At 33.9% G+C, this 24,087-nt stretch overlaps 1 protein-coding gene across 2 annotated transcripts in view; it reads left to right on the top strand.

Annotated features, from left to right (window-relative positions):
- Positions 1-4,372: 4,372 nt before the first annotated feature.
- Positions 4,373-24,087, top strand: part of LOC145259289 (cytoplasmic FMR1-interacting protein-like) — a 166,714-nt gene continuing 146,999 nt past the window's right edge. For both annotated transcript variants that reach the window (XM_080117160.1, XM_080117157.1), the window contains exon 1: positions 4,373-4,513. The gene's annotated coding sequence lies outside the window, so the exon portion shown is untranslated. The remainder of the gene's footprint in view (positions 4,514-24,087) is intronic.

The following is a 24,087-nucleotide window of genomic DNA, read 5'->3' as shown; positions in this document are numbered from 1 at the left end:
AAAACTACTGACACCTGAAAGTATCCTGTATCTCTATAAGGTCACCATTCGCCCATGTATGGAGTATTGTTGTCACATCTGGGCTGGTGCGTCTACTACTAGTCTCTCGCTCCTAGACAAGGTTCAAACAAGAGTCGCCAATCTGATAGGCCCTGAACTGGCATCTAAGCTTCAGCCTCTGTCCCATCGACGAAACGTTGCGTCCTTCTGCTTGTTCTACAAGTATTTTAATGGTGAATGCTCTGACGAACTGCAGACACTTGTGCCCTCACGACGCAGACACCCTCGACAAACCCGACAGGCAGCTAAATCCCACCCTCACACAGTAGAGATCCCTAGATGTAAAAGATCTTTCTACTCCAGTAGTTTCTTCCCCAGAACCGCTAGACTCTGGAATTCCATTCCAGGATCCTGCTTCCCTAACTGTACTGACATGCAGAAGTTCAAGTGCAACGTGAACCAACATCTTGCTGCCCAAATCCCTACATAGTGCCCCAATAGTTGCTGACCCTGATAGTAGCCCCCTACACCAAAGTGGCAATGTGCCTTGTTTGGGGTGAAAATGTAATAAAAAAAAAAAAAAAAAAGGTGTCTTTTCATCTTGAAACCATTGCTCCATTAGACAGCATTTGGTTGCACACAACACACAGTGGAGAAGGAATCTGTGTATCTCAAGTGCAGTGAAATCGAAATTTCAAGTAATTATCACTATACAAGCGGTGAACTTTTTTTTTCTAATGAAGTTGTAGAATTGTCAGCATCACTTTTTCTTTTTAGAAACTCTCTATGATTATGGTTGAATTGAATCTAAATTAAAAAAAAAAAAAAAAAAATCAAAGCAGACTTTTATCACATTTAAACGTGTTTTTTTTTTTATTTTTTTATTTTTCCTATTAAAACCTTAATTTACAAAATCTAAACATTAAATAAGAAATATCAACAAAAAGTCTGTTAATATCGCAAACGAGATACATAGATGATATCAATCAACAATTACCAATGTTTATTGATTGGATGGTCCCATTCAATGCTGCTAAGACTAAGCTTCTTTCCTTCAATAATTACAAGAAACCTTCTCTACCTCCAATAGCAATGGCCAAGAACACACAACCTGAAAGTACTTCTTTTAAACTCCTCGGCCTAACGTTCACAGGAAACATGAGTTGGAACAGATACATTGAGAACATTGCCAAGGCTGCTGCAAAGAAGGTGAGCTCTCTCTACTGTGCTAGAAAGCTACTTACGCCTAAAAGTATCCTGTACCTCTATAAGGCCACCATTCGCCCATGTATGGAGTATTGTTACCACATTTGGGCTGGTGCATCTGCTACTAGTCTCTCCCTCCTAAACAGAGTTCAAAAGAGAGTCGCCAACCTGATAGGTCCTGAACTGTCATCTAAGCTTCAACCTCTGTCCCATCGACGAACTGTTGCATGCCTCTGCATGTACTACAAGTATTTTAATGGTGAATGCTCTGATGAACTACAAGCACCTGGAAAGAAGCTATTAGAGTGGAAGGCTTTTTGCAAAAGGAAATAGAAAAACAAAAGGCATCAATGTTACGTGCATTTTGTCTCAGGTGTATCTTGTGGAACCCAGGAATCCTTCTGTGACACAGTGGATAAAGTACTTGGCAATATTTTGTCGTAAAAGTCACACTTTTCTGAAGGTTTAAGGTTCCATCTGTAGTGCAACGACACCCATAATTACAACTGCAAATTACTTAGGACTTCTACCCAGTCATAGCTGACGTAGCGTGAGCATGCTACCCTCGTGGATTAAATAAATAAAGTTCTGTTCTAAATTCCGTGCAAATTCCCGAGTTCAACACAAAGATTCTTGACTTCGACATGATACACCCAAAAAAAAGGTTGGCGGTTATATCGACTGAAATGTTGTGCAAATTACAGTCAAGAGAACGGTAGTCCTAAGAATCCAAATAGTATAAGAACTGAATATTTTATTTGAAGTGTGTTCTTACATATTATATTTTATTGGAATCCTTTAAGGTGAGTAAATTGTATATTTATTTATTTATTTGCAGACTGTTATTTTCATCTTCAGAGTTGTTGTTTCACGACGTTTCAACCAACTATTCCTCTGGCCTTTATCAGGTGGTTAACCGCAACAGGATAGGAATGCTGAGTCTCTTAAGTGTATCACCAGTAATTACTGTTTTCCATAGTTGTTGTTGTCTTATGACGTATTGGCCAACTAATCCTCTGACCTGCTTTGGGTAGGATTGAAACTTGAAAATTGATCTTCAGACAATGCTCACCTGGAACTGTAGAGATTCAACGCCTCTATCCACTATGTCACGGGAACCTGAAGAAGGGCAGAGGAATAGTTAACCGAAACGTGGTGAAACAACAACAACAACTATGAAGATGAGGATAACAGTCCGCAAATAAATAAATAAATAAATAAATAAATAAGTGTGTTCTGTTTAACGATTGCGTTCAGTCCATAAGTCCTTGTCCATGGGGTCCTGGATATGACCTTAAACTATATCCAATGATGAGGCCCCAGCTTGCGGGCTTTGAGGAGTGTGGAGCCACCCTTTAATTACCATTGCTCCCTGGTCCACTCTGACCCTAAGTGGTAGTATCTGTTAGGGTCCCAACTATGGGTTAAATAGAAACCGACTTGAAAAAACAACAAAAAAAAAAAACAAATATATTCTATTAAAAAATTTTTTCTTTAAAATCACTGTATTCAACATTAAATAACCTGAAAAGGGTTGATATGCCGTAAAACAAAAACAACCAACCAACCTCGTCCATAGGAAAAGACATTCTCACAAAAATTTGGTGAACAAGTCAAGCAGAGACGACTGTTAAATTTATTAGCTATTTAATGTCGAATTTATACCAGAAATGTAATCATAACCTTTTTTTTCTAGATTAAAGAAATAGGTACAGTGTTTGTGTGCTTACTGAAGCGCACTATTTTTAAATAGTATTTTCAAGTTAAATTAATGTTTTACGATATCTTTTTTTATTAAATTATTAGGTGACTGAAAGTACAGGATAGTTAAAAAACACCCCACCTCTCCCCATGTTAAGAATGGTTTTCTAAATAGTGTAGGGGAAAAGAAGTTTAAGTGAAATTAAATTTCTCTGCCCCAAACAAAATAATAAAAAAAAGGAATAAAACAAAATGACACCTCCTTCTCATTTAAAATGCATCGCATTTATTTTTCAACAAAATAACAAGATGAACAAGCAAAGGTCCGATCGGTAAGAATTCTTGAGAAATCATTATGATTAGAATGTTCAAACTAGGTGAAAAATCCTTTGTGGAATTATTGAGATTAAAAGGTCATGTTAGATGAAAGTCCTTCGTTGAATTAATAAGATTAGAAGGTTAAAGTCTTGTGTGAAAATAATGTCTTTATTTCAAGGTTTGTGTTTTAACTGGCAAAGTTCGCCTTATTCAAAAGTCCCATGTGGAAAGTAGTCCGTTGTTATTAATTCTTAGAGAAAATGTATGGAATGAGTGAGTGTGTGCATAAGTGTGATTTTTGGGTGCCAGTGTGGTGCATGTAATTATGATCTCGACAGATTTGAAAACGACGATGAGATGAAAACGAGAGGCATGCTCTCGTGTCATGTCGGAGTGAGAAGAGAAGAAGAAAGAAGGGGGAAAAAAAGGGGAAAAAGAACGTTTGTTGCGTTTAAATACTTTTTGAACGGGCTCCAGCACAAGATTGATGCTGCTGGTATTTGGTTTTTGGAAAAGCGTTAAAAAGACAATCTTCTAAATTTTCTCATTGGTCGCTTGTGTCACGTGGTACTGTTTTCAACTACGTCCGCCAGAAATATGTTCATTTTGCTTTTGTTGTTGTGAGAAAAGCGTGTGGGCGTATTTGAAATTATGTCGTCACTGGGAGAACTTATTTTTTTGTGCAAATGCGCGGGGAAATTAAAATTAATAAACGTTCGTTTATTTGCGCACGTGCGTGTGTGTGATTGAGTGACAGCACAATAGCGTTATTCTTTCAGCACGGTTCAATAAGTGCATAAGTACCATAGATTGTACCGTGCTGAGATAATAACGTTTCATAATTAATTATTATAGAAACCCATTCTTAACATAGGGAGGGTATTGTGTAACTATTTTTACTAACCTAACAATTTAATTAAAAAATAGGAGGTATCGTAAAATTTTGATTTAATGTGGAAATAATTTATTTAATTTGAAAATATATTTATTTATATTCGAAAATAGGGCGGTACAATAAGTGCATAAGCACCAAAATATATTTTTATATAACCAAAAAAGTAAAAATAAATAAAAATGAAAATAACAACAAAAACGCATTTTTAAAAAAAAAAAGCAAAAAAAAAAAAAGAGATTAATTTCGTTTTCCGCTGTTCGTGATTTGCGTTTTGCATGAACCGATTTTCGTACCGGAAGTCGCCATAACTTTGCTTGGTTGCATCAAAAAGGAAATACAGTTGCTGGGATTTTTTCCATGTAGTACACGAAAAAATAAAACGTTATTTTTCTGGTAAGTTCTAACCTCATTTCTTTTCATTTGATATGAGTTTTTATTTTAAATCCTTTAATCTCCTAAAGTCAACATTTGTTGTTGACGTTAACCAAATCGAATGCCTCTCCCATCCAATTCTAAATAATGTCTCTCTCTCTCCTTCCTCTCTCTTTTTTTTTTTTGATACGAATGAAGATAATAAAATCACTTTTTTTTCGATTTTATTATAAATAACAATTCTGAGATTTTTTTCTTCCTTTATAAAAAAAACAACAAAATATACACACGGTAAATACTGATCTATAATTAAATAGAATTAAGTATACATAAATGTCAGCCTTCTCTTACAAAATAGGTTTCTCCTCTAAAGGGGACTTGTCGTATTGAATCGACCTCCCCACCCACTCTCCGTTAAGATTTCTTTATTTTTTAAAAAATCTTATTCAAAATTCTGATTTAATTTAATTTTTGTATTTTACTAATTTACTGACCGTAGCACTGGAAATAATTATTTGAATTTGTTATAAATTATTTAACAGCAGTCAACTCACGACGAACGAAGGTTCTTGTAAGCACGGAAATTGCGTATGGAAGCCTATAAGGACAATAATGAATCTTTTCGCACAAAACGATTTTTTGGTTTCTTCGATCCTCATTTTTTTCCCCTTGTTGATGAAACAATAAAGCTATCAGAAATATGTGAAATAATTTAGATTTACCATAAATTATATAATGTGTGTGTGTGTGTGTGTGTGTGTGTGTTTAAAAGTTAGAAATCCTGTAATTGACAGTTCTCGTACCTATTAAAATAACTTGTATTTACCCAGAATACGTTATTTAGAAAACCATTCTTTGGATGGGGAGGACGTTTTGTAACTATTCTGTACTCTCACGTAACAATTTAATAATAAAAAAAAATACCGTAAAATGTTGAATTTAACTTGAAAATCCTATTAAAAAAATAAACAAAAGCATTCCGTACTCAAATGGCAAATAGTAATTTCTTGTTAACAAGTTTAAAAGTGGCTAACTTGTTTACAAAGAAACAGAAATGCATTATGTTGGATTTAATCTCGTTATTTTTGTTTAATATTATTATGTCATTTTAGTACTTTAAACTTACTGCATTATTTATTTCAATAAGTAAATGAATAATTATAGAAAGTGGGTGCTTGTGCAGTTTATGGAATGCTACTTTTTAACTAGGAATCTCGAGTTAAATGTAATTTTTACGGTGTCTTTCGTTTATTAAATTGTTAGGTGAAAGTACTTAGCGCAGAATAGTGATTTGTTTTTACAATAGACAGACGAAAAGTGACAAAGTATATATAACGAGGGTACTAGTGCACTTATTGATCCGTGCCGAAATAATAATAACGTTATTATTTAGAAAGCAATTCTTAACATGAGGAGGGGGAGGGTGTTTTGTAGCTATTCTGTACTTTAACTTCACAATATAATAAAAAGACATAATAAAACTTTAAACTTGAAAATACTATTTAAAAAAAAAATAGCGCGGGTCAATAAGTGCACTACTGCACTAGCACCATTAGAAGTAAAGGTAAAACTATACAAACACCGTGACAGCGAATTAACCCTACCCCTAACCCTAACACTAATCCTAACCCTAACCCTAACGCTGTCACGGTGTTTGTATAATAATACCGAAATGCTATCAAAGACAAGATAAGTTACTCTTCTAACTAGCTGGATGAGATTTTATTGTTTTAACGTATTTTGAAGCGTTTATTCGGTTCGAAAAACAAATAGTGTCTAGTGTTACGTGAGAACAAGAAAAAATGTGACTTGCATCTTTGAAGTCTCAATAATGACATAAAAATAAAACAATACTGTTAAAAACCCACCTATCAAATGTTACCATGACATTTGCTTCTCCTCGCGTATTTTCTAAAAAAAAAATAAATTATTTCAATACGGTCCGTAAACTGCACAAGTACCATAAAAAGTGTAAGTCACATAGAGGCGAGAAACACAAATACGAGAACTGATCACACGTTTGTGTTATAATTGCATATTTGTACTTTTATTTTATTTTAGTAAACCTCGAATTCCAATGACAATATTCATTGAATGATACCAAATTTTAAAATAATGAAGCCTAATGATCTCCTGTTACGTGCTATTTTTTAAAAATAGTATTTCCAGCTAAATTCAAGTTTTAAGATATTATTATTATTATTATTATTATTATTATTGAATTGGGTAAATTTTTACGACGTGCCCCGAGGCTGGGGGAGGGGGGTGTTTATTCCGAAAGCCTTTCTTAACATGGGGTAGTTAGGGGTGTTTATATTACGCTCGGGCAGGTCGTAAAAAATACCTTAAAATTTGTTAGGTGAAAGTGCAGAATTTAATTACAAAACACCCTCCCCTAATGTTATTTCAGTTTGGGTAACATAAGTGCATAAGTATCACATTCTCTTTATTTAAGTGAACGTATCTGTGTGTGTGTGTGTGCGTGTGTACATTTCCCTACGCAATAACTCTGTCAATTTTAAGTTTACAGACTCGAAATTTGATATACAGGGTACTGAGATTTGGGAAAATCTTTGTGATCTGTTTTCGCCCAGAAATTTGGCTGTTAAGGGGTCAAAGTTCAACTATTTGACCTTTGAGAACTCTACCAAACTCCTCCGACAATTTTGGGTCTAAACACTTGAAATTTTAGATGTAGGTTCCTTGGATATGGATCTAACTTAATAACTTGATTTGAGTCCAACATAATGAATTGTAAGGGGTCATAATAGGTGGCAAATAAAAAAAAAAAAATTGACCGCTTTTTTTTTTTTTTTTTTTGCTCAACATACACCTCCAAACACCCGGGCAACGCCGGCTGAAATGCTAGTTAATCAATAAAAATTACCATGTTTACAAGATCAAAGTGTAGTATCTGTTCTTCAGATGCTGCACTTCAATTTCTTGTTCTGTCAGTGGAGGAGAAATCTTTCATGACTGAGACAATTTTAATTTTTGTTCCTTTTCTCCACATTAAAAAAAAAAAACACCCTGGTGTCTAACTCTGTCCCGTGGGGAGACATTATAAATAGGAACACCGACCACTCTAATTTGTTTATTTTAGACATATTCAAGGTTGCTGACAACGAATCTGATAATCAAACTCGTCGCAAATTTACCGTTTGCATGGTATGAACCCCTGAACCCTGAGACTATTTTACGCCATTTCACCGCCTTCAGTAGAAATGATTAATTTAAAACTATGGGACCCGAAAATAACTAAAACAACATAATCTATATAAATAAAACAAATGTGTGTGTAAACACTCTTAAACTCTTGGTCACATGACACTGAAATTAGCAGGAAATAGTAATCATATACCTAGGATGGTTTATAATGAGTAAAATCTTTGGGTGAATGAAGAACAACGCGTGTAGAAATATGTCGGCAAATACAAAATCATTTCAACTTGCCTTCACATTTTGGTCATTAGTTTTGCGCATGCGCGAATTCATTCATAACTTGAAATGGTTTAATTTTAAGCCTTTTTTTATTTGTCGATAACTCAAACGATAGGGAACGTGGCTGGAGTGCTAAATGTTTTGGTTTCGATTCTAGCTGAAGGCACCTGGAGTCATTTTTTTTTTTTTAACTTTGCAAATCAGTACCATAAAATTTGTTATTGTTTTAAGCGACATCAACAGCTTCGAGATGCTGTTTATTTCGCTACGTTAACGTTTTTCAAGAGCTATAAGCTCTTTTTGTTATTCATGTCCATGGGTATACTTTTTATGCAAGTAATATTATATATATATAGTTATCGACATACAGTACTGTTTCGTTGTATCACAACTCATCAGTGTGGCTAGACATGCACCTTTCCCCAGTCGTGGATCGAACATACAACTATCGAGTTACATATATATATATATATATATATATATATATATATATATATATAGAGGGAGAGAATTGGCTTTGTAATAATAAATACGAAATCTGCATGAATTAAAATATATTTAAGCGTATTTTAACGGCCGGTCGCGGCCCCCTCCCCACTACTAAAGAATAACAAAATATTTATATTGTGATATATTTTCTTTAAAGAGCTTTGAGAATGAATCATAAAAACTTTAAACCTAATTTCAATTTCATTATTTGTTGTATACTACATAAGATGACGTCGACGTTTTGTGACGTCACCCGTTAAAACATGTGGGAGTAATCGTGCGCAGTGGGTAACGTCATCTATCTAGTCGTATAGAAAGAGATCATCATCCAGTGACATTCACCCTAGGCGGGTTGAACTGGCCTTCTCCAAAGGATGAAGTGTCTAGGGATGCAACTGCACAGCAGAGCAGAGATTAAGAAGTTAGGTGTTTGCAGTTGTTGCCAGGATATGTCCTCTAAGCGCTTGCTATCATAAAAGGTCACCAGTCTGGAACTGACCAGGCTCAACGTTGCTTGACTATGTTGTATATTATAGGATGAGATCCGGGCATGTTTTAAGTGTAGACAATAACCAAAAAATTGGTCCAGAAAAAATATTACGAAAGGCAAGATAAGTTAATTTTTTACCTACATATAGAGGTTTTCGGTGTTTTAACTAATTTTAAAATGTTTATTAAGTTTGAAACGCGAATAGTGCCAAGAAGCAATTAAGCTAAAACGACAACAAAAATGGCAGACATGGGGCTGCCACCCTTGGAGTCTCGAGAATTGCTCAAAACTAGAAAATATAACAAAGCTACTGATAGAAATCCACCAAATAAATATCACGGTGATATTTATTTGGTGGATTTCTACCATTGTTTTATTTATTTTGACTTTTGAGCGATTCTCGAGACTCCAAATGTGGCAGCCTCATGTCCGCCATCTTTGTTGTCGTTTTAACTTGAGCGCTCGACACTACTCGCGTTTCAAACTAAGTAAACATTTTAAAATAAGTTAAAACACCAAAAACTTATCCAGCTAGGTTGAAGAGTAACTTATCTTGCCTTTGATAACATTTATTTGTATTTTTTTTTAAAAATATTTTTCATTTTTATTTTTTTAATTTTTACCACTTGTTCGGTTTGTGGTAAAACATCCTTTACAATGTAAACTGTATACTGTAAAAACTCTAAGAATGTGATTTGTTACTTTGTCAACGTGCACATTTCACCAGGGTATAAATGTTTTCTATGATTGTGGGGTGGGGGCGAATAACATTAATAACGGGCGAATAAAAAAGAACTGATTAGAGGAATGGAATGATGCAAACCACGAAGAGAGAAACGGGGTGTGGGTGAAAGCGGATCTAATGCCATCACAATGTATTTTCTGAAGTCCTTTGACTTTGAAAATTGGGCATGTGGGAAAAAAGGCGTTTTTGTCTTGTCTTATTTGGTCACAGTTGTTGAAAAAAACAAACAAAAAAACATTGGATGTAGTAAAGTTCAACCAAAAAAAAAAAAAAAAAAAAAAGGAAAAAGTACAGGACAATCTTTGCTATACATATCTATAACAGGACGGAAATACTATATTCCAAAAATCACGTAAATTGATATATATATATATATTATTTTTTATATTTTTAAGAAAATAATTTTTAAACGATTAATGTGAAATTGTTAGCATTACAAGGCTGGTCTCGAAAATGTGAAATGTGGAGTTATGTGCCCCCCCCTTTCTTTTTTCAAGATGGCAACGCGAGACGGTGTTTGAAAAAAAAATACTTGATCAATTTACGTGATTTTTAGAACATAACATCTTCGTTCCGTGACGGGTGCGTATATCAAAGATTTGTCTGTATTTTATAATCTTTTTTCGTCAGGGTGACGATGGAGTTGACATATAATAATGAAAAAGTGTTCAATATCCTTAGTATAGCAGCTGGGTTCAAACGGAACTTCATGTGGACCCGGGCAACGCCGGATATCGATGCTAGTGTAAAAACTCACTATGTCTCCATATTTTCAAACTCTATCTCCTCCGAAACTAAGTCATCGAGCGGCGCTAAGAGGCCTCAAATAATTGGATTTTTCATGGACCGTTCTTTTATGATTAGTCCGCTAATTAAAATAAATAATAAAAAAAACCCAACGTATTTTTGCTAGTATACTTGAAGGAGGTAATGTTTTGGAGGATGGTCTTCGCTAAAGAACAGATACTACATCCTCTGTTCCCCTGAACTGAGCGTTTTGAAGAATACAATGATTTTTATAATTATTGTTTCCAATTCACCTCCGGTTGCCTATCCCCAGGCTAAAGTGTTTTTTTTTTCTTTTTTAAATAATAACGCTGTTATTTAGAAAGAAAAAAAATTCTTAACACATGTGTGTTTGTGTGAGAGGGGGGGGTCTCTCTTATTCTGTACTTTAATCTAATAATTTAAGAAACAAAAGATACAGTAAAAAAAAAATCAACGAAAAACGAAGCAACAGGAAGTGGAGTAGAAACAGTAATCGTGAAGATAAATAATACAGTTGCTAGAAGTAATAGTCATACTTTCGGTCTCAGATAAATACAAAAATAAATGTTCTTTTGGTATTTATGCAGAATACGAAGTGTTATTTTTAAGATAGTATTTTTTTTCAAGTTAGTCAATTTTACGGTATATTTTGTTTTATAAAATTGTTAGGTGAAAGCACAGAATAGTTAAAAAAGAAAAAAAAGAAAAAGAAAAAAAAACCCTCATCTTGTTAAAAAAAGCGTTTCTAAATATTTCAGCGTATTTCGTATAGTTCTTTTTTATATTGTTAATTCAGTATTATTTAGTATCTTATTTATTTGCTAAATTTTAATAATAAAAAAAAAACAAACGTTTGTATTTTATTTTTGATTCAGCATTTTAACATCTTTTGATAAAAAAGAATCTAAAAGGAAAGAAAACAGATTAAATAAACATTAAAAGGTGTGACATTAATAATTATTTAAAATTAAAAAAAAAAAAAATTGTTTCACTTATGCGCATCCGTAAATCTGAAATGATTCTCTTATGTCATAGAAATTCCTGATGTAGTCGAGGATGAAGTAGATTTATTATATTCATATTATTACTATTATAAAATTAATGTGGAAAAAACAAATTGTATTGCCATTTCTCATTATGTGTATTTAATAGTTTAGATGAGTTTAATTATTGATTTGTGGGTTTTTGTGATGATTCACGTGAAATATCGGTGAATAAAAAAAAGAATCATTTGACACAATTAAAAAAAACTAATGGAGATCAGAAAAAATAGTAAAACGAACGAAAAAAAAAACAACAACCCAAAAACAAACGTTTGTATCTTTCGCTATCAAACAGAAAATAAATTTTAAAAATATGAAAAAAATTGTGCTATGAAGCATTTTTGTTTGTAGGTCTTTTTTTATATCGGGTTTTATATTGAGTCTTTTTTTTTTCTTTGACAAACACTTCTCTCTCTCCTGTATCTATATTTACATAGTTCTTTGCCATAAGTGTCTCCATCGAGAAGAGCACAAATGAACCATAATGCTTGACTCGAAACAATTTTTTTTTTCTATTAGCCAGTTTAAGGGCTTCAAAATCATTTTCAAATGTCTAAATATACAACGTAAACATCGTTTGCAGCCGTGCCTCCTTGCCTCACACTGGTTATCGCATCTATGTGATTTATAGGTTTTATTTACTATTAATCGAATATTTATTGAAATTAAAAATTGGTTAAATAGAAATTTCCTACTGTGCTATGGCGGCCAAATCTGAAATCTGAAATTTCGATCGAAGTTAAAAAAAAATCACCTCTTATAATTTTGGATGTTTTTTTTTTTTTTTTTGCAAATATTTAAAAAAAAATTTAATTAACAAATAATAAAATCAATCTGTTATATTTTAAAATATAATTATCCAATGACACGTGTTTCGTCGTCCACGACTCATCAGAATTGATGAGCCTCTCTGATGAGCCGTGGACGACGAAACACGTGTCAGTAGATAATTATATTTTAAAATAATATATATACCGCTCCCCATTAAAAGGGGGTACCAGATTAGTCAATGAGAAAATTATTCCCAACAAGCATTTAGGTAAAAATGCACTTTCGTATAAATACTTGAATTCATTCAAGAAAGTATCTCTAACAAAAACAAATAAAAACATATATATATATATGTCCATATACTCTCTATTTGTGCATATATTTAAACGTAAAGACAAAGCTTTTTTCCTAGAATTGGCCGCCTGTGGAATACTGTTACGCTGGCTTGCTTTCTGGCCGACTACAATGTGGTAGTTTTCAAGTTCTATGTAAACAAATTCTTGTTGAGCCGTCCCCTTAAATAATATATTCTACCTGATGCGTTTATGCAAATGCCAAGCCATGTGCAAAGTGATGTGATGGTAAGGAAAAATAAGACGATAAAAAGAATGTGTGCATAGATAGACGATAATGTTCGAGAGGACAGGGGGGTGGTCAGAAAGAAGGAGCAGGATCAGTTTATTCGGGGAAAGAAACCCAGAAATAAATGTCGTAGTTATTACTTGGCCTATGTTCCTTGTGACGTACTCTGCTACAACGTGTTGGGTCCCGAGTATATACATGTTAATGCATGTGTAAACATGTACAAGGTTGCAGAAGGAAAAAGATGAGAACTGATCATTGGAAGACAAAGCAATGCAGTTTATGAAACAATAAAATTGAATACAATTGTCGATTGTATGTTGCTGGTCCTGTGTAGTTCTAGGAGGTCCAGCCTCCAGATTTAGCCTTTTCCCTTTGAAAAGACATTAGTTTATTGTTACTCGTCTAATGCAACCCTACCTGAGAATGCAGACTGAGCTGCCCAGGCTTTTTTTTTTTCTTTTCTTTTCAGGCCATAATGCTTTCTTTAGAGAACTGACTTTTCTAATCCTACTTTCCGACCCTTGTGTCGCATTTTCTGTGGGAAGAAGATAAACAAAATGTGCATAAAGATACTCAGCAAAATAGGTGAGAATTTTCAGTAGTCCCTATGCTACAATTGAACCGGGTTTCCTCAAACCTTATCTCTTTTAGATAATCCAACCTAATCTTAATTCCTTTCAAAAGAATAATTTAGGGGGATATTGGATTCTTTGTCTGAGTGAGTTTTATGTTTTAAACGGGGGGGGGGGGGAGAAAAACCCCAAAACGTACTCCACTCATTATGGGAGCTTTTTATTTTTCACTTATCTTTCTTTTACAATAGACTGAGGTACAAAAAAGTGGTAAAAAAAACCCAAATATATAACAAATGTTATCAAAGGCAAGATAAGCTACTCTTCTACCTATCTGAAAAAGTTTTTTTTTTTTTCATTTTACTTTTATAAACGTTTATTGGTCCCCCAATTTATTGGAGAGAGACCTATGTTTTCAGTGGCGTCCGTTAGTCTGAACGATTGCCAGATAACCGTCCATTAGTTTTTCCTAGAAATTTTGCCACAAATTGTATTTCATTAAATAGATGTGCACAGTAAAAAAAATATTTTTTGCAAAAATTCCCGTTCATCCCCAGGGGTTCAAAAGAGGTCAGAAATAGCCAAAAATGACATGTTTTGCCCCATAACTTTTGATCTATCAATTAGATTTTTCTGAAACTTCGCCAAAATGTGGAGCTCATTGTTCTAAATATAAATCCAGTATGGGTGACCTTGGCAAAATTTTGGTTCGCATCCCCAGGAACTTTCTGTGCTAAAAATGCCCCTTTTTGTGACTTTTTGTTTTTTTTTCATATTTCTTAAAAATTTGATATATCTGACTATATAGTGGTTTTTCATGGTGGTCAACTCAAATATACGTGTTAAGGACTGAAATAACACCGTTATCCATTTACACTGGGATTCCGCCTCTCCGGGGGCTCAAAAGGTAACAAATGCCCCAAAATGGCCAAAAATGACACTTTTAGCTAATAGCGTTTGATCCATCCATTAGATTTTCCTGAAACTTGGTCAAAATGAGGAGGCCATTGTTTTTAATATAAATTCAGTATGGGTGACACTGGCAAAATTCTGGTTTGCCTCCCTCTGGGACTTTTAGGGTTAAAAAAAAACATGCGTTTTTGGAGCTCCTTTTTCATATTACTCAAACTTGATATGCATGTCTATATAGTGGTTTTCCATGGTGCTGAATTCAAATATACATGTCTTAAGGCATGAAACTGTACCGTTTGTCCATTTTCACTTGGATTCGGTGTTCCCAGGAGCTCAAAAAGGGTCACAAAAGTTCCAAAATTGCAAAAAATGACAGTTTTTACCCCATAACTTTTGTTCCATCCATTAGATTTTTCGGAAACTTGGTGAAGACGTAAAAACAACGTTGGCCCTTCACACTTGTCACATTCATCATTTCTTCACTATTTTTTTGTGGCGTCATCTCACATGTAGCACCAGACGGGGACCACGCACGTGCAGCTTGTTCAGTTCGAAAAACAAATAGTGTCTAGCATTACGCCAGAACAAAAAAAAAAAAAAAAATGGCCACCATTACATCTTTTAAGTCTCGATAATGACTTAAAAAGAAAACAAAATACTGTTAGAAATCCACTCAATAAATATCACAGTAACATTTGTATATTTGCTTTTTTTTTTTTTTAATTTATTTGTTTTCCCCACTTTTTCATACCACTGTCTATTGTAAAACAAACCCTATTTTTCATACAAAGGTAATTTATTTTTTTTCCCCACTTTTTCATACCTCTGTCTATTGTAAAACAAACCCTATTTTTCATACAAAGGTAATTTATAGAAGTCAGTGCAATGCAGAAGTGCAACAAATGCACAAACTTAAGCAAATCTAATATCTAAAATTCACTGTTGGTGTGTGTGTGGCTGTTGCCATTTTTCCAAAGTGCATCTCTTCAGAGATGCGTGAGGTAGGCCAAATGATTAGAACTTGGTAGTTGTGAGTCAACTTAAAGTGCTCTTGTATGTATAAATATATTAATATGTTAAATTTGTTCATTTTTTAACTATTTCTCATCTGTCAGACGATAGCTCTTAAATGGTAATGACTAAAACTTGGGCACTGAATATTTTGGTTTCATTCTAGTTGATGACACCAAAGTCATAATTTTTTATCTCTTACTTTTAAAATCACTACTATATATTGGGTAATAATCAATAAAGAATTGGCTGTATAATAATAAATACAAAATCCGCATAAATTAAAATATATATTTAGCATATTTTACAACCGGGTAACGCCAGGTGCACTGCTAGTTAAGACATATAACAGTGGAACAAACTATGCAGATTCACATTTTATTAATACAATATATATATACATATTTTATACTTTTAACATTGCAGTGTGTTCTTATTTGCATCAGTATGGTCAGATGGAAGTTCCATATCTTATAATATTTCGGGGAAAACCTTCCTCAGATATGTGTTCAAATGAATATGTGTCATATGAGGGCCTATCGTAAACATGAGCAATTTTGCAGAAATTGAAAAGAATCTGAAACTAATCTTATTTTGTTTGAAAATCTATTTTTTAAACTTAATAATGTAGGACCTGTGTTAATATTTAACACTAGCAGTTCAGCCCGGCTTTGCTCGGACCCTATATACTGTTCATAACTTTATTTGCATATATATATATATATATATATATAATATGTGTGTATGTATGTATATTAAAGTTTGACTCCTGTCCATGTAACCTACATCTAAAATTTCAAGTGTAACAGAGGAGTTTGATAGTCTGCAATAGTCAATTCTTTCAACTTTGACCTCTTAGCAGACACATTTTCGCCCAAAAACTAATTAAAAAGATTGCTGCGTGTCTGAATACCATTTATGTAAAATTTCAAATGTTAAGACCCAAAATTGGCTGAATAGTTTGCTAGAGACTGCAGAGGTTAAATCTTTTGAACTTTGACCCTTTGGCTGCCAAATTTTTGGTCAAAAACCGATTAAAAAGCTTGCCCTATGTCTGAATACACTTTATATAAAATTTGAAATGTTTAGACTGATTTTTGGCTGAGTAATTTGGTAGACAAAGAGGTCAATTTTTTTTTTTTTTTTTTTTTTTTTTTAACTTTGAGCCCTTAACATTTATTGTTTTGGGCTCAAATCAATTTCAAAAGTTTGATCCATGTCCAAGTAACCTACATCTAAAATTCCAAGTGTTTAGACCCAAAATCGGCAGGAGTTTGGTATAGTCTGCAAAGGTCAAATCGTTGAACTTTGACCCCTTGACATCCAAATTTCTGGCTGAAAACCGATTAAAAAGATTTTCCCAAATCTCAATACCCTTTATGTCAAATCTTGAGCCTGTAGACTGAAAATTGACAGAGTAGTTTGGTAGGGAAATGTACACACACAGACATTTTCACTTTTATAGATATATAGATTATTTTATTTATTTTTCCATAATTTGCATTTTGTTTGTTTTAATTCATTTTCTGTGTTCTTAAGATGATTCGTATGTTTTAATATTGAAAGAGAGACAAATGATTAATATATATATACATATGCTTGCGTGCACATACGTACCACACAGGCACACACACACACACACACACACACACACACACATACATATATTTAAAAAAAATTATCATCACTATATTTATAAAGTTGATTATGAGCCTTATGAATTTTTGGACACAGATGCTAGGTAATAAGTCCAAATGTGAGCTATATTTAGTTTTGTAAAAAGTGGATTGGATTTTTTCTTTTGATACCTCAAATTTTTTGAATTTCAATTCATTAGAGCTTTTAAACCTTCAATTAAAATTTCAATTCATTAGAGCTTTTAAACTTTCAATTAAAATTTCAATTCATTAGAGCTCTTAAAATTTCAATTCATTAGAGCTCTTAAATCTTCAATTAAAATTTCAATTCATTAGAGCTTTTAAACTTTCAATTAAAATTTCAATTCATTAGAGCTTTTAAACTTTCAATTAAAATTTCAATTCATTAGAGCTTTTAAACTTTCAATTAAAATTTCAATTCATTAGAGCTTTTAAACTTTCAATTAAAATTTCAATTCATTAGAGCTTTTAAACTTTCAATTAAAATTTCAATTCATTAGAGCTTTTAAACTTTCAGTTAAAATTTCAATTCATTAGAGCTTTTAAACTTTCAGTTAAAATTTCAATTCATTAGAGCTTTTAAACTTTCAATTAAAATTTCAATTCATTAGAGCTTTTAAACTTTCAATTAAAATTTCAATTCATTAGAGCTTTTAAACTTTCAATTTCAAGCTTTATTTAGAATCAAAATCATGTAATGGATTTTGATAAAAACTAGAATAAGGATTCTAGATATATGATTTAATATCATATCTTAATTTTAATCTTGGTAAGCAGACATAGAAAGTAGTGCAAAATTATTTTGTTTGAGGAATTTTATCTGTCCTGGGACAGGTGTTTTTCTAATCACGTAAAACTGAAACCTCATCTTCTGGTATCGTTGTAATAAATAACTTTTTTAACATAAGGTACATAATCAAATTTGTTGGTTACTCGTACAAGGCAAACATTGTTCTGTGTTGTTAATAATAATAAAAAAAGATCCTTATCAATTTTAATATTTAATCCTCATCAATATTTAATTTTTTACTCTTGTTCACGCCAAATAAGAGCTACTGTAATGATTTGGAATATGGAAGATGAATGAAAACCAGTTAATAAGGTTTTATCATTTAGAATCACAAGTATGCGTGCTGAAATAGAAGAATGAAAAATTGCTAAGATTTTACACAAAGTAACAATGCTAATATGACTTTCACCCTGAGTGGAAAGAGTTCAGGGGGAGGGGTTATGAAATGATATCCAAAGGTTCAAGTTCAAGCATCTCTGTTTCGTAGATGATAGGGATGGACACGTTGTTGTCTAAGGATGAGTTTCGATAGGTTTTTATTGATCGTTGTATCAGCCTGTGAGGTTTCACAAGGTTCTTTGGATACACTCTATTCAAATGAGGCATCTGATTGTAGAGATGAAGATAAATCATTGATATTAGGTGCTACATTTTGTGGTTATGGGGCAAGTTGATGCAGCAACACTGTTTCCTCCCTTTCAATTGGAAGTCTAACATGAGTGTATTGAAAGTTGCATTCTAGCCCTTGAACTTTGACAAAGGGTTCATACTTAGATGACCGTATGTTGCGTTTATCAGGACTGGACCTGGATTCAAAACCTAACTGGGAAAAGAGGTACCAGATGTTGATTTCTGATTACACTGGAATATTCGTTTGTGAGGTGTAGCGTTAGTGGCAGTATACAATAACTAATGAATGGAATGCAAGGCATCGCATAAAATTGATGCTCAATGAGAAATTAGCAGTCTTTGCGACTTCAATGCCAGTGATATCGTTTTTCATAACGTAGCATTTAGTTATTCTACCTGGATTTTGTAGTAATAAGCTTGCAACCAGGCGATAAATGTTCGAATATTGGTGGAGAAACAAGATTGGACGTCATTATGGCATATACAGAGAAGGGATCTTTGTGACCCCCAAAGGGTGTTTCTAGAAAATCGTGGCAAAGTAAGATGTCTAAGCAAAGAGAAGAAAGGACTGAAAGTTTCAAATGCGGTAGGTAAACCCTTTATATTTTAATGTCACATTGAAGTACTGCTTGATAAGGTTGCGGACGCCATCGATATCTTCCTGCGAAAAGTTTGTGTCAATCATTAGTACTTATAGATGATGTTCAATAATATATAGCTTTCTGAGCTATCAGTATCCACCAGACCCTCCCGGATTATTCCATTCACTGAAAGTTTAATTATGGCTTTCGACAGACAATCACGTGGTGCAGTAGTTACAATGGATGCGAGTGATGATTCACGAGCAGAAGTCACCTTCTTAGGGGAGTGATTTGATCAGCAGATTAGTTGGAAATGTCTCTCTTGCTGCAGCATCTACAGACTGCATCACGGGTGGGGCATTTAATTCATAGATGTCATCAATTACCACAGAAGAAACATTTTCCCCCGTTGCAGCCGAAGCATTTTTGGAACTACGAGAAACCTCACAAGTCACTGATGTTTCAGCGGTGGCACCACATGGTGTGAGGTTGGTATAAGATTCAACTTGTTTTTGGTCCATTTCTAAAGAACAAGTATACTCCGAAGCATCTTTCAAATTGAGTGTCCTTTCTAAGAATCATTGTCGAATTGTATGAGGACGAATGCCTGTTATGAGGGCATCACGAACTGCTTATTCATGATGTTCTTCAGCCGTTACTGCCTCAGTGACAATCCGCAGTAAGCGTGTCTAGCTTCCGCAAAGAATCATCAATCATTTCACCAGGCTCCTGCCTGGACGTTGCAAAAAGATATCTAGAATAAAAAATGTTAGCGGGCTTTATGAAAAGAGACTGGAGTTTAGCAATGGCTGATTCATACGAGTCACAATTTGCTATTAATTTGTGCACGGGGTGGGAGATGTAATTCGTAAGAAAGTCTAGTTTCTTAGTTGTTGGATAGTCGATTGATTTCGGGAAGATGTTGAATGTACTCAGCTAATGTGTCTAATGGTCTGCAGAATCAGGCGCTGAAGGGTTACCATCGAAACTGGGTAGCTGTGGCTTCAGAAATTGGTCCATTTTTGGATTAGATTCTAGATGGATGAATTGTAATTATTCGAAACACGGAAGACGAATGATTACCAGTTAATGAAGCTTTATTCATCTAGAATCACAGGTATACATGTTGAAATAGAAGAATGAAAAATTGCTAAGATTCACACGCACTAAAAATGCTAATATGACTTTGTATTTATAGAAAGATTTGAGTTCAAACTTCTTTCGGAGCATAAATATTTTTTGATTTTGTCTAAAAGTAAACCGAAACATTTAAAATTACAATATCAAGCAGATTTTTTATCTTTAATTTTTTTTCTAGAATTTATAGAAATTAGTATGCTGGGCAACCCCATTAGTTACGCACATATTTTCGTAAATTCTTCTTTTAGTTGTATAAATTTCGTGGAATAAGTTCTATTATTCTTATGCAATTTCGAATTACTTAGAACCATGTTTTAGCCACAAAATTAGAAACACCTTTTTTTATAGTTAATTTAATGTCTTGCAGATGAGTTAACTATCGTTAAACTTTTAGAAAAATAGCGTCCATGTTAAAGTTTTAATTTCAGAAACTGGAAATGCCATTCAGTCATCCCCCTTTTTTTACCCTCCCTTTTATGTTAACTGTAGTTTAGGGGAAAATGACAAGGGAGATAACTAAATGACATTTCCTATTTTTTAAACTACAATGGTCGCAATACGTCAATCTTCTTTCAGCACTAATACATTCCTCATTCTTCTATCGACATAATTGCATAACGTTTAATGACTTGGCATCTTGAGATTTCATTCATAAACAATATCTACATATACACATTTTCCTGCATGGTGTCGCCGTCATCTTGAGGCCCAAGATCAAATCATGCCACAGGTGGGCTTGCCTACACTGCATGCCACCATGCAAATTCTTTTCGCGGCTGGCAAGCGAGATGTCCTTTCAGTATCACCGCAGAATCTATAAATTAAACAGTAATTTAACCTGTTACACATCTATAAAGCAAATAAATTAAACAGTAATTTAACGTGTTACATATCTATAAAGCAAATAAATTAAACAGTAATTTAACCTGTTACATATCTATAAAGCAAATAAATTAAACAGTAATTTAACCTGTTACATATCTATAAAGCAAATAAATTAAACAGTAATTTAACCTGTTACATATCTATAAAGCAAAGTCGGTCTCTTTGTAATTTTTTTTTTTGTGCATTATAGCTTAGTTCATGCAATCTAATTTATTTATTTAATTAATTATTTAATAACTACCCCCGACAAACCCGACAAGCTATTAAGTCTCATCCCTTTACAGTAGAGATCCCTAGGTGCAAGAAAGCCTTTTACTCCAATAGTTTCTTCTCCAGAACTGTGGGTCTTTGGAACTCCCTTCCGGGATTCTGCTTTCCCAACTGCACTGATATGCAGAAGTTCAAGTGTAATGTTAACAAACATCTTTCTACTCTTCTCCCTTCATAATGACCCTGCTAATTAAGTCCCTGATAGTAGCCCCCTGCTTCAAAGTGGCACTATGCCTTGTTTGGAGTGAAAATTGAATAATAATAATAATAATAAAAAAAAAAAAAAAATTCTGTTTCCCTATAATCAAATGGATGATCTGGCTGTGTTTTTAAAAATAAAAATCTTTCAAATCCTGATTTTTATCCAATACATACTTCATCCTGATTGATATTTTATTTTTGCTTGCTGATAATTTGACATAGGAGAATGAGCTTTTCATTTAAAGAAATGTATACTAATGCCACCACTCATGGAAAAGCTTAACAAATTTAGTAACAGACTTTTTTTTTTTTTTTTTTGATGCACCATTATTAATCTAATATATAAATGTCTGTATGTCTGCTTATCTGTCTCCATATTTTCAAGCTGCCATGAATATAAATGACCCCCCCCCTCTCTAAAAAAAAACTTCCCTTCTGCAGACGGGACTCTCCAATGATGGTAACCTATAATGAGACTGACTGGGCAGCGAAAAAAAATGGACAAGACGGTAGCTATCTTGGTTGGAAATTTAAGCCACAAAGAGAGTTAATATTTAAGATGAAATATAAAAAAAAACATTTAAAACTACTTAAAAACACCAAAAAGTGATGCAGGTAGATTGCAAAGTATTGACTATGGTAACATTTATTTGTTGTATATTTGATTGTTTTTAGCACCTTTTCAAATCACTGTGAATTGTAAAACAAACCCAAAATTTTGTTTTGAAAACTTGAATTTTTGTCTGGCAAAGGCCTTGAAAAACTTTAAAAAGCCTTGAAAATGGATATTGAAAATCTGTACAAACCATGGGCAAATTAAGTGGTTGGCAGAGGCTGTGACATTACCGTTTCTTCCCTGCTCCCCAAATGTTAGGAATCAAAAACAAAATGGAAATAAGTTTATCAGCAGTATCGGAAGTTGTTCATCAATGCACACAAAGGGAAGCTGAAATAGGATTGTTAATCAAGGTGTGGCAATGAACAAGAACAAAGGACCAAACAATGGAGTATATTTATTTATTTGCGGACTGTTATCCTCATTTTTATAGTTGTTATTGTTTCACCACGTGTTGAATCTCTACGGTTCCAAGTGAGCATTGTCTGAAGATCGCGGCTTCAATTTTACCCAAAGCAGGCCAGAGGACCAAAAGCGTGGTTAAGAAAACAACTATGGGAGGCAGTAATTACTGAGAATACAGTTAAGAGTCTCGGCATTCCTATCTCATCGCAGTTAACTGAAGAAGGCCAGAGGAATAGTTGGCTGAAACAATAACAACTATGAAGATGAGGAAAACAGTCCGCAAATAAAAAAATCTAGAAATTACTCATCTCAAAGGATTCCAATAAAAAATAATGTACAAACAATGAAAGTCTTACTTGTACTTGTAACGGCTATCATTCCGGTTGGATAGAACACTAACTTCATCTTGAACCGCCAAAGTCCAGTTTTGATGATCCTGGGCCAGTTCACAAAAAATGGCGAACCACTCCAGATTCCAGTGCTGGAGACCAACTACTCCTGTACTGTCAGGTCGTCCTTGATTGTTGTTGCCCAGGTTTTCAGCTACCCACTGACACGTTTGTGCAAGCTAGGCAGAGAGCGGGCATGCAAGGACCTTGTGAAGAAGCTCTCTCTCTGCTCACCAGAAATGATTGAAGAACAGATGGTAGGGAGCGTAGATTTAGTCTTTAGTGGAGAGTAGAACCTGGAATACGATCTCCACAGTGGCAGGGCTAAATGTTGAAAAAAAACGGTCGTTGTTGAAGACTTCCAGTTTGTGAAAATCCACTACTTTCATAGGCTATAGAAGGATGGTTTTCACCTTTGCCTGATAGATGCGTCCCTTTATGTCTAAACGTATTTCCCCTTGAAACCGCAGAGTAGCGGTTGAGGTGGAAGAATGCGGACCGTGCTCCTATTCGCAGTCCAAGTTTATCTGTTGCCTGCCCAGTCGGTGTGATAGAAGAGCAAAGATAGACAAACGAATCCGCATAATCTAGGTGAATTCGGTCCAACATGTGTGGCTTGGAGATACTCTGGTCAATTAGCAAGGACATGAACAATGAAGGTCAATATTTTTAAAGTTGGTTTACGGGCAGTATTAGAAATGACAGAGTTCTGCAACGGTTTACAGAATTGGGTTTGTAACAATTAAGAATAGTTAAGTTTGATACAGTAGTTTTCAGTAGATTTAGATGAACTGATGTCGACCGACGTTGGAGAGGCCTCGATGGACTATGTAGATGTGGACATTAGCGTTATGGTGTCACATATATGCCCAGAGTGCAACTGATATTTAGAGAATTTGTTGGTGTTTGTGTTTTATTTTACTTTTATACTTTTGAACCTATGTGTACACCTTCAGCAGCATCCAGTGTGAGAGACGACAACATGACCAGAAGAGAAAATGAAGAAGACCATGGAGGCGGTGTTGGGATTGGTGTTTATCATTGTGCAGGGTAGCACGTAGTTTTATCACAGTTATTTAAGCTGAGCACAGAAATTCTCAATCATTTAGAATTGACAGTATATTTAGTGACGGCTTTAATGTTAAAACAGAGTATGACATAATCATGTTTATACATCAGTTCTCATAAGATCACCAAGGTTAA

Source organism: Euprymna scolopes, chromosome 34, assembly GCF_053919585.1.
Source record: "Euprymna scolopes isolate OS-2025 chromosome 34, ASM5391958v1, whole genome shotgun sequence".
NCBI classification, from domain to species: Eukaryota; Metazoa; Mollusca; class Cephalopoda; order Sepiida; family Sepiolidae; genus Euprymna; species Euprymna scolopes.
This window is presented reverse-complemented; position numbering and strand designations above follow the sequence as displayed.